Below are 15,971 nucleotides of genomic sequence, written 5' to 3'. Positions count from 1 at the left end.
TTTTACAATGTTATAAAATTGAATAAGACGACCCAAAATGAATGAAAGTAGAGATTTGTACTTGGCAAAGAGCGTTGGGTGGAATCAATCATGTTATTTTGGGGAATTAAAAAGAACATTGATATAGGACAACATGAGGACAACATGAGGACAACACGAGGACAACACGAGGACAACACGAGGACAACACGAGAAAAAGATGAGGGCAACATGAGAGCAACATAAGGACAACATGGGGGCAACATGGGGACAACATGAAGACAACATCAGGACAACATGAGGACAACATGAGGACAACATGAGGACAACATGAAGGCAACATGAGGACAACATGAGGAAAAGATGAGGGCAACATGAGAGCAACATGAGGACAACTTGAGGACAACATGAGGACAACATGAGGGCAACATGAGGACAACATGAGGAAAAGATGAGGGCAACATGAGAGCAACATGAGGACAACTTGAGGACAACATGAGGACAACATGAGGGCAACATGGGGACAACATGGGGACAACATGAGAGCAACATGAGGACAACTTACATGTAGACAACATGAGGACAACATGAGGACAACATGAAGACAACATGCATGAAGACAACATGGGGACAACATGAGTTTAAGATGTTTGTTAACTTCAGATGGATATTAAAATGGACAGCGAATTAGGAGACGGAGACTTCCAGCTGAAGAAACAGCCTCATCAGCTGGGGACATATTAGATTAAGTTTTATGCTTTTAGCTGATGCACTTATGCAGATAATTAGGGAACAGATAGAGTTTCAGAGAGAGACTAGCACATCCTTAATGAGCTAATTTGCCATATAAGAACAAATTTGGGCTTGCCTTAGTCAAAAACAATTGTTTATGGCCTAGTAAAAGAAAACACATACTTTATAGAGGATAAACATCAGTATATGAAGTTTTTTTTCATTTTACAGGAAGATAAAAAGTATTATTTTTTTAAGTTTTCTTCAGAGTTACCCAGTGATGGTTGTCTTCACATGTGTGATGCAGGATGGAGAAGCCAAAAGCTGAGAGCAGGCAGGAGACAGCCCCAAAAAAAACTTTATTTGACAAAAACCTAGACCACAAAAACACAGGTTCAAACACAAAGTCCCAAAAACCAAATGGGGGGGGGGGGGGGGGGGGGGGGGTCAATCAGTAAATACACGAGGTAACGAGAGGCAGGTGACCAGAGGGCAGGGAGCAGGTGGAAAACATCAGCCGGGAAGACACAGGAAGTAAAACTAGAGACAGGACAAGACTAAGACCAGACTTCAAAATAAAACAGGAAACAGAACATACAGACACTCAGGGGAACCCAGACAGGACCAATCACACAAGACCGGGGAGGACACACACACACACACACACACACACACCTACCTTTATCTGTGCCATTATATTAACATATCCATCTCTCCCATGGATTTATATAATATATATATATGTTATTGATTATGTACTGAAAAGACTTATTTCTTTGTTTTGAATGACCATGAGCCAGAAAAAAAGCTTCTTAATTGTCTTTTTTTAAGGAAATTTGTCGCCACAGTCGCTGCAAAGCCTAAAAAAAATACCAGTACACGAATATATTACACAGCACAACATGAGCACATGGTAAACATCAGAAGCATCCACATTTATACACAAATACCCACAGATCTGAAGTACAGCCAGTGTGTATTATAAGCTCTGAGACTACTGTGCCGCTGCATTATAGCCATTAAAATGTTAATTGTCACTAAGGCCCAGAGGTCTAATCACCTCCTTACATTAATTCTAGAAGTCTAATCAACTCAAATATCAACGTTTCCAAATGGGAAAAAGTGTCTTGCTGAAGTTCTAATTAGATAAAATAAATGTTGGTGCTTAAAATGTGTAAAATAAATGTAAAAAATAAAATAAAATGTATTATTATTATTATTATTATTATTCAAATTCCTGTTTTCGGTGCAGCTTAGTTCTGGTTTGAACTGTTGGAGAAGCTTGTTTACATCACCTCTGTGCCCTGCCTACAGGGTGGAGCCCATTAGGACTACATGTCCTCAAGGACAGGAACAGGAAGCTGGACTACATTGCTGCTATGCAACTAATCCATTCAACTGTGTTTAAATTATCCATAAAAAACACTGGACACAGCAGGTGTGTGTTCACTGCTTTAATGCTTGTGTTGAAACATGTAACGCCACATAAGTTCCACATGATGGCGATAGAAAGCAACTCAACAACGTGGCTAAACAATCAATAGTTACAGTTATTAAATATCTATACTAAACAGGTAATTTGAAGATGTTTTGGTTGCATTGAGTACTGCTAATTTGATAATGTTGTCCTACGTTTTGTTTGTAAAACCCATACTTTTGCAGAGTAACTTTAGCTGTAGGCTAAACCAAGTGTAGTGGAGTAAAATGTACAATATTTGCCTGTGAAATGTAGTGGAATAGAGCTATTAAACTAGCATTAAATGACAATACACACATATAAAAACCTCCAAATTACATCTAAGTACAGTACTTGTACTTGAGTTAACTGTAATTAGTTTTATTTATATATGCATATATATATATAAATAATATATATATATATATATATATATATATATATATATATATATATATATAGATTAAATAAATGTAAATATCATCAGACTTCTATGGTAAATGCATATTTTTCCTTGTTTTGAAAAATGTCTACGTCGTGCGTACAAGCTTGCGTAATGACGTCACCAACGTGGCGCGCAGGGGGCGTGGCCAACCGCTGCCGTAGCTGCTGCGGCTACAGCCAGAAGAGACACACGCAGACACAGGACGGCAGTTTGCGGACACGCTTCCTCACAATAGTTGTGTTTATAGTCCAACAAACGGATATTTCCCCACAACACGCACCCGGACCGGTGAGTAAAGGCTGATTACGGTTAATTTTAATTCAAAATACGTGGAGTAGAGACGTGTTTTCATCGGCTAAAGAGCTAACGTCAACTGTTAACGGTTACTGCTAGTTGGTGTTTACACGTTAGCTGCGTTACGGTCAGCAAGTTGGGGACAGAAACTTAAACTAGTTTTGTTGTTATTTAATTTAATAACAACACTGTGTTTACTTATCATTTCTGGCACATAATCTAAAAACATCACAGGACAAACGTCAGTTGAGCTGAGTACAGCTGAGTAACGCCATAGCAAAACATCAATATAACTGAATGGGTTGTACTAATTGTGGTTTAGTTTCATGTAACTAATAGGAAGGAAGTCCCCTTATAGAACATATTATAGTGTGTATGTGGTTCCTTAAATGTGGCAGACAGGGTCCCAGTCTTAAAACCCACTTTAAACGAGTACACTTAGTATTAGCTACGTTAAAGAAAGGAGCGTTTTCCTCCAAGTGTGTGTGCAGGACTGCAACCTTTGGCTCCAATCCCGAGCATGGGGACATCTTTGCGTCCATCTCCATCTCAGCTACCCCCCCCAGAGAGGGACCCGAGCCAAGCTGACTTGGGAGGGCCATAGAGACTAGTGGGCCCTCAAAGTATGTGTTAGGTGGGGAATGGACCCTTCAAGGGATTCAGATCACATTTGCTATGCATGCCTTCGAAAGCCAAACTCATCTACGCCATGGTTGTCCCCTGGATGTCCCCCTGGCTAGGTGGCCTTTGTGCCTGTTGATCTACCTGCTGGTCTACAGGCTGGTCTGGGGGCTGACTCTGGATGTGCACTTGTGCTGAGTGTGTTTGCATGTTCACCACCACACATTTTACTGCAGTGTCTCTGCTGGCCATCCGAGTGGTTTTAAGTTTCACTGTGCAGGAGTCAAGGTCAGCTGGACATCGATTTCTAAGAGCTAACGATGCTCTTTAAGAGGAGGAATGTGACCTGCTTGGAAACCAGGCCCATACTCTGAAGGTTTGACACAATAAGTAGCTTCTACTGGGAGTTTTGTAAGGCTTTTCTCACTTTTTGTGCCGGGGAACCAACAAACCTCCATGATTTAAGAGTTGAATGTTTCCAAGTTGCAAAGGGCAGTAAGGTTGTGTTAAGTCCCAAGTCCTAAGTTTGTATCAGCATGTGACAAAATAATAATCTTAGCTCCCAAAGCTTTCCACCTCCTTTCACAGCCTTTGTTTAGAGAGTAGAGCAGCCTCAGGTGTCACCACCTAAGCTTGATTTAAAGCCATATGTTAGGGGATTATCCATACTTATGGCAGCTATGGGTAAAGACCCCCTCTATCCTTACTCCCAATTCAACTGGGTAGTCATTTATTTTGATGCCACTGAATCCCTGTTTTAGCCCTTAAGCCAACAATTGAAAAGATATTCTGCATTTACTTTGGGCCTCCCCAAAATCCCTCATTTCCTCCTGTGTTTCCACAGGAGGAAACCCAAACATAACCCAAACATCTTATATTTGGCTCACATGCAACAAAGAAAGCAGCGTATCTTCATATTTGAGAAGCTGGAACCAGAAAATGTTCGGGGATTTTAATTGAAGCAATGGATCAATAATCAATCTGGTAATGTGCTTGATTGAGCAGTTTTTAGGTCACATCTGTATTGATGAAGTGTGATTTGATTTCAAATCTCCATCTTAGTTTTGTGTGTGTATAGTGACTCATCAAACTCTCCCACTCAGCTCGATAGGACCCAGCAGACACCTGTTGATTCATCCTCATCCTCATCTTCCTCTGCATCTGCCTGTCCTGCTCTCGTCATACGACACATATACAGCGAGCGTGTGTTAGCTGTTTGTCTTATTGCCCGTCTGTTTTTAAAAGGCAGGAAGAGACACCGTATCGCTGACATATGAGGGGTGAGAAGGTGATGATCTGTGTCATCCTCTTCACTTAAAATTAAAATGAATAGCTCGATAACTCGTTGTCAGTCTCATCGTGCAGGTTGCAAAACATCTGCTTATTTTATAGAAAAACCTCACACAACCAAACAAACTTCTGTGCAGGTATGTAGCACAAATACAAGGACCTGAAGAGAAAATCCTGCACACTGGTCTCGCTGAAGCATCACCATTTATTAAAGAAAACCAACGTTCTGGTCCCTCTGGACCCTCGTCAAGAGCATCTGCCAAAATGTCATTAAAATGCTTTTTGAATGACTTTGGTTCCCTGTGAGTTTTAAACATAGACTGTATAAAATAGGTGTTAAAGCGCCCCCCCAGCGCTATGTTTACAGGCTTGTGGTGATGCCCAATGAGCAAAAGGTGCCAAAACAAATCTATGTTTGGTACTTCCAGTTTGTTTTGTTTGGTCATGGTCAAAAATGTCGTGGCAGAGAATCGTGATGTCAATTCTAAGCAAGAAAATCTGGATTCATATTTTTTCCCTGAATCGTGCAGGCCTATTTTACATTCATATTAAAGTAAGTAAACCAAAGATTATACACATTCGAGAAGCTGAAACTTAAATGTTTCCAGTTTCATTCACTATTGCTTTTGTACAGTCGATGATTTGCCATCCCAGTAAAAGTGTGAAAGATAATACATGTTTTTCAGGTAGATTGAGATGTGAATTTGCGATAAATTAAGAAGCTTTCAGCCAAAAGTCATTGTTTTGTAGTTCCTCCGTGGGGTTTTCTCATCCTCACTAGATTCAGTTTGCTAACGTCATGCTAACTATTAACATGAGACAGATACAGAACATCTGTAGAAGGGGGCATGTATTCAGATAATATGGTCTGAGCACATGTACATCTAAATGGACACTGAGCTGAGTGCTCTGATGCAACAGTCACATCAATTATTGATGAGCATTGGGGAGAACTCTGTCTGTCTGTGTGTGTGTGTGTGTGTGTGTGTGTGTGTGTGTGTGTGTGTGTGAAGAAGATAAAACTGATGCAGTCTAACACAACGGCCTTGCAATCGCCAAAAAAATGAAATTTACATGAAGGTCATGTTTTTTAGGAAATCCCAAGAAGCAACACTGGTGTTTTTGCAGAGAGAGAGAGAGAGAGAGAGGGAGAGAGGGAGAGAGGGAGAGAGGGAGAGAGAGAGAGAGAGAGAGAGAGAGAGAGAGAGAGAGAGAGAGAGAGATGCAGTCTCTTTGCCTCGTGACGGCGTCTGCAGCGTGACATTGTTTACATCCATCGGCAGCAGACATCCTCGGGTGTGTGTGTGTGTGTGTGTGTGTGTGTGTGTGTAAACTCCGGCTGTCGTCTGTTTCGCCGACATTTCGACCATCAGCACCCGGATCGGGACTGTGACGCCGGTTTTAGGTCTCGGGGAATGACATCTGAGCTGCGTTTGGGATAAAAATGCCCAATCATGCTGTATGCTAATAGGTTATCTCTTAACCAATCACAGACGTTCTTCCTGGGAATTATTACAAACGTGTTTCTGTACTAGGTTTACTTACATACTGCTGTAGTACAAGTTTAGTACTTGGTAAAGAGACTTGGACCATGTTTACTCCTAACTGTCTGTGCAGGTGTACTATTACTATTTAGTTTTTTAATTTTTAGATTAAAATGCTGTCATTTTGGCTTTTGGAGGACATTGTTTCTTTAATTAGGCTAATTGATTAGTAATCATATGGTTTCAGAACAAGTGGTGAAAAACCCCACGTTCTTCTAAAAGCAGCCAATCATCGCGATTTAGATTCATATCTAGTGAGTATTTGGCATTGTTGTGATTGGTCGTAGTGTTATCCAATCGCATGCAGTGAGCTTTTCAAGATGGCCGACTTTCATTACTCAATGCCAGACCCTCAATCCTCTCTGATTTGCGTCTGGATTTCCATTTTCTTCCTGTCTTTTCTAATGAAACTAAGTGACTCCATCGAGGTGACTGACTGTTTTTGTTCTTCCTTGTTTTGGTTCATCAGCTGATGCACACATCCTCAGACCAGATGAGGTCATGGTCACACGGGTCTGTTTGGTTGTGTTTTTGTACAAGAACAAACCAAACCAAATAAAAGCATTGATTAGCATTGATTAGCATGCTAGCACACTAAATCAATGTGGCAAACATTGACGTAGATTATATTCTATCAACACTGGTCCTCATCGACACAATCTCAATAGATTTTCCTCTGTTTTGCAGTTTGATTTACGATCAGTAGGGCAGATAGTAGAGAATCTCGCCATTCCCCGACTATCTTTTGCAGGAACCTCCAACCCTCTCCTGTTTTACGTCAGTAAGCTTCCATTGACCGTTTATTTTGACATTATGAGAACTGTTGCTTGCAGTTTTTCCTCCGGAAAAGGCGTCAAAGAGAGGACTTCTGCTTTCACCACGTTTCACCACGGCTTCACGTTTTTTTGTTGTCTCGTGCGTGATTGATTCAACACTCGGTTTTGATTCCAGTTACAGTCATTAGCAGGAACCCAATGCTGCAAATCCACCATCAGTTGACATCATTTGACTATTTTTCTGTCACTTTACACTTATTTTCCCCAACATTATCCATACACAACTCAGCTCTGCTGATCGTAAGGTTGGTGGTTCAATCCCTGGCCCTGCAGTCCCATGTCGAAGAGTCCTTGGGCCAGACCCTGAACCCCGAGTGGCCCCCGATGCTGTGCCATCAGTGTGTAAGTGTGTGTGTGTGTGTGTGTGTGTGTATCTGATGAGCAGGTGGCACCTTGTACCGCAGCCTCGGCCACAGTGTATGAATGTTAGTGAATGGTTTCTGTGTTATTTAAAAGCTCTTTGAGTAGTTGTTGAGTCTAGAAAAAGTGCAATTATAAAAATATCCATTTACAGAAGTCGGATAGTTATGCTGCTAGTATCAAGTAGGTCCGCCCAAAATATTGTTAAAACACATTGAGAAAGGCTGCGATATGATGCATATCGGTATCAATATCAGTAGAAAACTGCAGAACTGAGTTCCTTGTAATATCTTATTTATTGCAAGATCGTTATCATGAGATTCAACATATCACATATTGCATATTTTCTTCATATCGTGCAGCACTAGTCTCAAGGTGACATCTGATTCAAATTCTTTCTGTTTGAGTCTGACTCGTAGACCGAGATCTAGTTTTCGTTGCCTCCGCCCTGACTGGGCTGTCAGGTGTTTGTGCAACGCAGACTAAAAGGAGACGGAGGGGTACTTTTGGCAGCCAGACCGACTTCCTGAAACAACTAAAGGAAGTGATGCTTACTTGAGCAAGAAGCTGTTTCTTACACACACACACACACACACACACACACACACACACACAAACTCACAGAGTGAGGATAGTATTCTCCTTTTTACTGGCTTCATGGCTAAGTATTTTTCATTGAAGAAAGGGCATTTTAATAAGAGGGTACTTTATTAAAGGAACTTTATTGCGGGTTGTGATTAGCAGCAGCTTATAAGAACTTTAAGAAAAATATGTTGATGTTATACATAAATATACATATATACTGAAACATGGAGATGTCAGAGAGACATTGATAATTTGAACTGATTGTCCTAATAAACCACATTTAGATTGAACAGCACACGAGGTAATATATAATATTCTTAATCAAAATGCTAACAGTTTAAACAGGGAAGATTTAAGAGCTGCAACACACACATAACATGACACCTTGCATAGCTTAAATATACCAGACATGAAAAGTAGTAAAGATACACTGATATAACAACAATTGGATTTAGTATTGATAATAATAATGATCAGTGGCCCAGTTCTACAGTGTAAATAGAGGAAGTTACATAGTTGGTGATGTGGCGAAAGCAGGGCTTCTCGATTATGGAAAGGAAGGAGGGCTACGCTCATTTTAATGTGAAAGGGCTACAGCTGCTCCATCCCTCTAAAGAAATGATTCATGCTTTATCGTAATGCCGATCCCACAGGGTCCACGGACACAGGGAACACCGCCGTTTATGGCTTTTGGGGCAAATCTATTGTGGACAGAACCGTGCTATCGTTTTATTTTTGCTGGTTTGGTAGAAAGTGATGATGATGGTCACTTAATAAAGGCCGTATGTCCGATTTTAATCAGAATATAAAATGATGTGGCGCAAATAAACATAAACAAGCCTGTAATGAATCATAGAAGACCGGATCTATGATCTGGATCGGACTAATCTTGACATTTTCTCAGCACAGCTTGCACACATGAGTCTATAATGAAAAGACTGCATGTGTTTTCAGATTGTGAGATTCTGCTGCCCCGTCTGGAAGATCCTCCTCACTGGACCTGGATCAGCTTCCCTCCACCTCCACTTCATCCCACCAGTAGCCTGTGAGTAGATTTAAAATCTCCCCAGAATCATGCAAATAACACATTTTCATTCATTGACTCATTGGTTAGTCAAATAGTTAAATATAGGGAAAATGCCCATCAGTTTCCCAGTGCCCATATGTCTTAAATGTCTTGTATTCTCACTCTGTAGCTAAAACAGAAAGCTCAACACACAGGGTGAAAAGAGGAGCAGCAGCAATGTGCAGTACATGTTCTGATATAACCTCTAAATACAATAATGAGCATAAAATGAGCGCTTTAAGTGATGAATTTCCCTTCTATCTGTTGAAAAAACACTCAAAGTGAAATATTATGAAAAAGGGAGAACCAAATTTAGAAGAACTCTTGTCTGAGAGGAGATGTGACCCGACACACCCTCACATTCACACTAAAACAAGCGGTGTGATGCCTCGTCTTCAGTGTGTGTGTGACTGCGTGTGTGTGTGTGTGTGTGTGTCTGTGTGTGTGTGTGTGTGTGAAAGGCCTCTTGGCAACGAGGCAGCTGCAAAATGAGGTTTCACCATTTATGGTCAACTGTACTCTCTCTCTCACACACACACTCTGTCACACTTTAACCCCGTCTGTCTTGACACTAAGACCAAGGCTTAAAACACAACCACATACACACACACACCATACACACCATACACACAAGTGGAGAAGATACAGTATAAGGCAAGCAGTAATGGATTTAAAAACGTAAAGCAGGTGGGGACTTCCCACAATTCAGAGGGAGTTGTGACATCAGGTTAAGACCTTTTGTTGCAAATGCTGAGCAAAACCTACATGACTTTCATCCGGCTTACATATAACTACATATAACTACATATAACTAACATTTTTAATTTTATATGGCACAAAAAAATGGGCCGTCAAAATAAGACAACATTAAAACTATCAGAAACCTTTGGAAAAAACACTAAAAACATAAGAAAAAAGCACCCACATTAAACATAAAAAAAGTGACATAAATGTTGGAAAAAGCGATAGTAATATTGAAAAAAAGTGACCATGGTTGATGGGAAAACAACAATATTAAATTAAGTTAAATATCAGATCTCATGCACGGTGTAGATCTGCCAAAAGGAGCCGCTGGACTGATGAGTTGAGTCGTGCTGCCTTTCCAACACGTCCTCCAACATAAACATGGAATTTATCACGGCCCTCCATAACAGAGATTAAAAGTCTATTCTTGACCTTTAAAAAACATTGTTCCATTCAACAGCTGTTTTGGAGCTTTTACCAGCATCACGCGAGCTACATTATTGGATTGTAGCGGGTCACAGTGTCATTTTATGTTATTATTATATGATTATTATAATATTTTTAGGTACTTTATGCACCTCTCGTCCACGTTGGCTTGGAAGACGAGATTGATTTGATTTGTAACAGTTGGTAGGAGACACCTCCAGCATCAAGTTCAGAAGCTTTGCACAATACTCCTCCCCCATACTCCTCTCTGAGTGATTTTGCAATGCCATTACATTAAATGTTGGACGGACCAAGTCACCTACGCAGCTATAGAAGTCAAAAACCCGCTAAGGGAAATGACATCTGGTTTTAAGACTTGACGTGTGCTGCCGGACCCGACAGAAAGCTTTGTGTGATCTCTCCAACGAGCCAATGACTTTTGCATTGGTGTTCCCTAAATGTTATATATGTAACATATGAAGAATTGAGCAAAATGCAACTAGTACATTTGATGCTCCTATCCATATTAGGGCAGTCGTTCAGGCCGTGTGGTTACAGCAAGATAAAATAGACCCTAGACTGAACCCTTTAAATTTTAGACAGTGGATTTTGTTGTTGCATTTTACAATACAACTTGTCAAATGTACTTAAAATCTCTCCATACTTGCGATTGTAAATGGATCATGTGTGCCTGCGTGTCCCAATTCATGTGACTCACAGACCTACACACACACACACACACACACACATTCACTGACATGCCAGGCTAAATTTGGAGCTCCCTCATATGGCAGCTTTTCCTCCTCAGTGAAGTTTCTGTTCTGCCATAGATTCACGGAGGAGTTGGACTTCCTGTTTGCAGTTTGGGATTCTGTTGGCATAGCTGGACTGTTTTTGGCAGGATAGTAAATTCCCCGACGCTGCTAAATTACTTAATAGATTTAAAGTGGTTAATCCGTCATCTGTTGCAGCACGTAAACAAAGCGGTTTCACTGAATGTGGTCGGATGCATGGTGAAGAAAAGCAATTGTTGTATTAAGAAACATAGATTGGTTATACATGGGTTTACAGATTTTAGCTTAATTGAGTATAATACATAACAATTCCTCCTTTTATTGTATCAAAACAAAGTCTGGAAAATGTGTTTGACACACAAAACTGCGACCAATAGCTTAAAATAAAGTCAGGAGGTTGATGTCGTCTGTAAAATGAATATGTAGAAACTCACTTTTGATAAGAAAACTTGGAAGTAAGTGCTCCCCTTAAGCTCCTCTCCTCTCTCAGTTTTCTTGGCTTTGGGAGTGGAAAATGTGGCTCCAGTTGGCTGAGAGAATGGAAACTTCGTTTGGGAACAAAGACCAGAGGTGCACTGAGTGGTCTTTTTCAGGTTGAAACAGTCATAGCAGAAACATGGTGGCAGATACAGTGTTGAGCTGTGGATGTCGACAACTAAAATGAGTGTTTGAACATTGCAAAGACAGGTTGTAATTGAATGCAATGGCATTTAAAATAAAAGTGGGGAAATACACCTGTTTAGAAAAAAATGTAATGCTGTATTTCATTGACACATTAACTTAAACTTATTTTAGGGTCGTGTGGGTTTAGATTTTGATTGACATCTCTCATACTCAACATGAATAACTACTACATAACCATAACAAACCCGTGTTGGGCCTCTGGACCTTTCCAGCTGCAGACCCCTTTCACTCTGAAGGTCACATGCTTATATAAGAAGTTGCAATCATTCCCATGACTGGATTGATAATCGGATCTTGTTTTTTAAGCTTAGTACCTCATGCACCTGAGGGTTTAAACCTGTGACATTTAGTTAAAGACAGTCTCTGCCTGCTGCAGGTTTTGGCAAAAGCAGTCGTATTTAGCTGGCACTTACTTGCTGATGTATTAACATTAGAGGTGTGTGTGTGATGTGGTGGGACAGAGCTGGAGCCCAACTGCCTCTTTTTGCTCTGCTGATGCTCAGAATCAGACACATCTGTAGCTTGTTTCAATGCACAAGTACTAATAATGTACATTATGCTGTCCCATGTTTACTCTAAATCACTTCCCTGTGAACATGCTCGGCCTCGACACAGATGCTTCCTTCAGGTTCCAGCCTTTAGACTTTTACCTTAGACAGAGCTGGATATACACAAGAACACACTGTTTCTTTTATCTGGTCAAATGTAGACGGTGTGACTTCACCGATGGATATTTAACTGTAACTTGTCTTTTCAGTGTAACATATTTGGGCTTGAGAGCTGGAAGCATCATCAGCTGCAGAATCACACGAGGCACGTTCAAGGTGAGTTTAAACTGATGAAGGACTGTAAACGTCCCCTCCATCCCTTTAACTTTAGCTGACACTCTTATATATGTCTTTCCTCATTCTCTCACACTCTAATCCCTTTAAAAGCCCCGCCGTCCTCAGTGACTCTTTTCTATTTCCTTGCTAGTGCCTCTGCTCATCTTAAAGGCCCTTAAGGCGGATGACTGTGTGCTTGTGGTTCCTCCAACCCCGTTGTCAAAGCTCATGGTGTTTTATGAATATTATAACATTATTTAAGAACTGCACAAACAAGTCCCTCCAGAGACAATGGCAGCTCTTGAAATTCTAGCTATGTAGCTGTCTTGCTCACCTTGTCTTGCAGTCTTTCTGATTATATTACCGGATTAGTAACATTTCAGTTGTTTCCTTACCTCTATTGTCTCTTTTCTGTCACTTGCAGCAAAAGAGACTCAACGCTGAATCTTCCCCCAGTTGTTTGATGCAGTTGTGATAGGAATGACACATTTTGGTGTAGCAGAAAGTTGAGTTTTTGCAGCAGTGTTAGCTTTAGTTAAAGGGACTGCGTTGGTGTAAGACCTGAAATAGGATCCAGTAAGTCCAGTTGGAGGGACAGATTCACGTGTTTTAGGGGATTAGCATACAGCTAAACCCTGCACAATGGTTTGTAACACAAACTCTTCCAACTCTGGAAAGTTATCATGGCGGCAACTAGTTTATCACAAGGGTTGTGAGATTATTCGGTTAGCCAAGATGTCAAGCTGACTTCCATTCATATTCTACATCAAGGACTCAAGTCTGGCCACTTTTGGAAAAGTTCTCTCTTCTTCTGGGAAAGTTCTCGTGGTAGAAACACCTTTATTTAGTCTGTGACCTCCTTGTCTTCCTCTGTCCAACAACACTACTTGACTGTATCTAGAGAATGTAAATCGGGTGGAGTCTCCTCCATCCAGCTTCAGGTAGTGCTCCAGATGTTTGCAGCGACAGATGTAGGGCACATGTATCTGAGCTGGCCAAAGTGGGCCATATCAGGCACTGCCAGGAGAGGAAGTAGGCCATCAATTATTAACCCAGAACCGCAATTGAAATGTGAAACCTCTGTGGGCCTTTTTGTAAAAGATGCATCATTGAAAGTCCAGTTTTTAACAGAGTTCAATCGCAGAAAAGCAACGTCAGTGGGAAGTTTAGAGGAATACTGAAAGGAAGTAAGTGTTCAACACAAAAGACAAGAAAACCCTAATATTCATTTGCATACAACACTGAAATAATGCTACAGCTCTGACATGACGTTGTGCACACCTTTGACCTTAACCTGAATCATTGAAACACGTTTTAATACAATAAATAGAGCACACATCTTCCAAAATAGGCTGCTGTGCACATGTGTGTCTAACTAGACCACAGCCGGCTACTGTCCCTCGCGGTTGCTGCTTTGCTGCATGTAGGTTAATTGGTCTTTACCCAAAATGGGACAGAAGGAACAAAATCAGGAGAGAAAGCACGAGTGGGACAGTTGTTCGCCCACATGCTGAAGCATCCTGGGAAACAGGTCCCAAAAGATAAGGAGACGGAGAAGGTGAAAATCAGGAGGAAATAGAGCAAAAAACGACAGGTTTGGGAAGCACGCCGGTGTTTTTAGGTGGAACCTCTTAAAGCTAGGAAGGAAGGGAGGAGGATGTAGAGGAGATATAAAGACTAAAGGGCAAAGGGAATGAGGAGGACCTTAAAGAAAAACCTGCAGTCTCTTAGCAACAAGAGCATAAATAGGCACATACTGTACAATGCAAACAAAAATGTCCATTTCCACAGAGACATGGGTACATTTATGTAATTTATATTATATCCCAGTATATGTGTATATACTGGTACATGATGTAAATACATTTAACAAATGTTAATACATTTAAATAATTATAAAATTGATAATGCTGCCAGTGCAGATCATTTAGGACTTCTTGTTTAATGTGTATTCAAAGCATTTGGATATTTAGTGTGTGTTTTATTAATTCCCACACACAGTTGGCATGAATGAACGTAAATTAGACACTAATTAGGGAACAACAGTTGGTCAGATGTTGTGGTTGTATGAGGGTTTAACATACTTTACCCAAAATATTGAGATATTAAATGTGTTACAGTTCTGAAGGTGGAACAAGATTCCTCTTCAAAGTGACCAGAAGTTGTGCACTCGTTTTTCTCTCGCTGTCTTTTCTCTTTTTGTCAAGATGATACAGTAATATGATATTTTATTCATCGCTATTAGGGGAATCTGTGTGTCCCAGCAACAAAAGAAATAGAGGTTTCAATGTAAAATCCGATGTAAAATCTGTGAAAGTAGTTAGTAAATAAGATAAAAAGATTGGATTCCTTGACTTTGTACGTGACTTTTGATTCTGTCTTCACAGCTTTGGATCTAGTCTTACTTTCTGTACCTCGTTCCTAATTTCCGTTCTCCTTGTGCTTTCCCCTGCACGTGGCACATTAGCTTCACCGACCACATGAATTCAATGGAATGTCTACATGTGGTCGACGCCACACTGGCTTATGTTTTGTGTGTTTTTTTGGCCTTTTTAGGCTGTGAGATTTCCTCTTTTTCATGGCACTTTATGAACGTTGTCCATTTTGTGTGAATGTCTATAAATAAGGCTTTTCTCTTCTTTGACTACTATAACCAACATGGGAATACCTCAATAAAAGTAGCTTACATTTCATATTAAACTTGTTTTTTTGTCCCTTTTTGGATAAGTTTTTTTAGATGCCTCTCAGGTTTTTTTTGTGTACTTGTGCAAGTCATTTTTCACAAATATCAAATCAGACAAAGCAAAGATGAAACAGAAGATGATTTATGTCTGAGTTAAGATACTTTAAAGTTGAAAATTAAAATTGATACAATAAACAATTATAATGTATTTTATACAGACAGTAAACCTATAAGAAAAGTTTGTTCAATTACCATAAAAATATATCTTAAACTTCCATCAAAGATTATATTATTAATAATCTTTATATATATATATTAATGTTTCCCTGCGGATGGATCGATCGGACTATTGTTCATTCAAACCCAATTTCTTAGGACTCCTGTTCTCCTCTTCTGAGTTCCCAGGACTGTTTGTCCGCTTATGTTTTTACAGAAAGTCCCGAAAAACATGTGATACCTCGCCACCAAAACCTCGTATCTCCATCTCTTTATTATTCATCTTCTCTTTACAAAATACTGAGAGGATTGAGCCAGCTTTGGCGCAATGAAACCACCTAAAAACCAGTTTGATTAATTAAAAATGCATCATCCTGACTCCTCAGACCATG

At 40.2% G+C, this 15,971-nt stretch overlaps 1 protein-coding gene across 1 annotated transcript in view; it reads left to right on the top strand.

Annotated features, from left to right (window-relative positions):
- Positions 1-2,740: 2,740 nt before the first annotated feature.
- inpp4ab (inositol polyphosphate-4-phosphatase type I Ab) overlaps positions 2,741-15,971 on the top strand; it is a 38,629-nt gene continuing 25,398 nt past the window's right edge. The window contains exons 1-2 of the mRNA XM_034865175.1: positions 2,741-2,900; positions 9,097-9,187. The gene's annotated coding sequence lies outside the window, so the exon portion shown is untranslated. The remainder of the gene's footprint in view (positions 2,901-9,096; positions 9,188-15,971) is intronic.

The sequence above is a fragment of the Etheostoma cragini genome, chromosome 24 (genome assembly GCF_013103735.1).
Source record: "Etheostoma cragini isolate CJK2018 chromosome 24, CSU_Ecrag_1.0, whole genome shotgun sequence".
NCBI lineage: Eukaryota > Metazoa > Chordata > Actinopteri > Perciformes > Percidae > Etheostoma > Etheostoma cragini.
Note: the sequence above shows the minus strand (reverse complement) of the source record. Positions and strands in the feature narration are given on the sequence as shown.